This window comes from Marmota marmota, unplaced genomic scaffold (assembly GCF_001458135.2).
Source record: "Marmota marmota marmota unplaced genomic scaffold, marMar, whole genome shotgun sequence".
In the NCBI taxonomy this organism is placed as follows: domain Eukaryota; kingdom Metazoa; phylum Chordata; class Mammalia; order Rodentia; family Sciuridae; genus Marmota; species Marmota marmota.
Window position 1 is genome coordinate 91,482 of NW_026003318.1, and position 1,402 is coordinate 92,883.

A 1,402-nucleotide genomic window follows, 5' to 3' on the forward strand; every position below is an offset into this window, starting at 1 on the left:
AAAGGTGCCATGCACAGAGCCAATCACTTGGAACATAATGTTCTTAACTCCTGCTTTTGCATGAAGTCTTAGAAAAGCAGGAAAAGTAGGTCAGAGTAGCAGATCAAAGAGTCGAAATGAGTCAGGGAATCTGCCCAAGCTTATCTCATAGAAGGAAAGAGTAGAAAAGTGATTGTCAATGGCTGGAGGAGTGTGGAGGGCAGGGAGGGATAGAAAGTGACTGAATGATTGAGACAGAGCTATGGTTAGAGAGCAAGAATAAGTCTTTGAGTTCTATTGCACAGCGGGGTGACTATGGTTAATTATATAATATCAAATATTTCTAAATAGTGAGGATCTGAATGTTCTCACCACAAATAAATGATAAATGTATGAGGTGATGGATGGGCCAAATACCCTGATTTGATTAGTACACAATGCGTATGTGCATCAAAACATCAGGATGGGTTTTGGGGTTGTAGCTCAGTGGTAGAGCACTTGCCTATCATGCATGAGGCCCTGGGTTCAATCCCCAGCACTCCAAAAAAGAATTAACAATGTACCAAATAAATATGTTCAATTATTATGCATCCATTAAAAATAAAATTTAAAAAAATAGAAACAAGGAAGGAAGACGGACAGGTGGGAGAACAATGATATTTGGGCTCATGGCACAGAAATGCAATTACCATCCCAAGTAAGAAGGCCCAGTAAATGATCCATGCCAGGTTTCCTGTGTCCCTACTGGTGTGTCACCCCCAAAAGAGATTACCAAAATGCTTCCTGACTGTGATCCACTCCACTTTCCTGAGGCAATATCTGAGCTGTACAGAAGGCCAGTTACTAAGAGGGCCTTGGCTACTACACAGAAGGGTGTGTTTTCTGTGGTCAGAATGGAAAATTCCTTCTATCCTCATACACTTTCTATAGTTTATGTTTATTATCACTTACAAGAAAGTACACTGTGGGGCAGACAGAGGTAGGAGGATTGGAAGTTTGAGGCTAGCCTTAGCAACTTAGCAAGATCCTGTCTCAAAATAAAATATAAAAAGGGCTGGGGATGTGACTTTGTGGTAGAGCACCCCAGGGTTTAATCCCCAATACCAAAAAAAAAAGAAAAGAAAGAAAAGAAAAAGCACACTGCAGAATAGTAAGTTGCAGAAGATACCATAGACACAGATACAGCATGCAATAGTTCATTAAGAAGTATTATTGAGGAGACAGGCATGGTGGCACATGCCTGTAATCCCAGTGGCTCAGGAGGTGAGGCGGGAGGATTTCATGTTCAAAGGCAGCCTCAGCAAAACACAAGACGCTAAGCAACTCAGAGTGACCCTGTCTCTAAATAAAATACGAAATGGGGCTGGGGATGTGGCTCAGTAGTCAAGTGTCCCTGAGTTCAGTCCCTGGTACCCATCCCCCC

General features: G+C 42.2%; 1 non-coding gene across 1 annotated transcript; it reads left to right on the plus strand.

The window, feature by feature from the left end:
- The first annotated feature begins 450 nt into the window (after window positions 1-450).
- Window positions 451-523, plus strand: Trnad-auc. The gene has a single exon. It is a non-coding gene; the product is annotated as a tRNA-Asp (tRNA).
- Window positions 524-1,402: the final 879 nt, after the last annotated feature.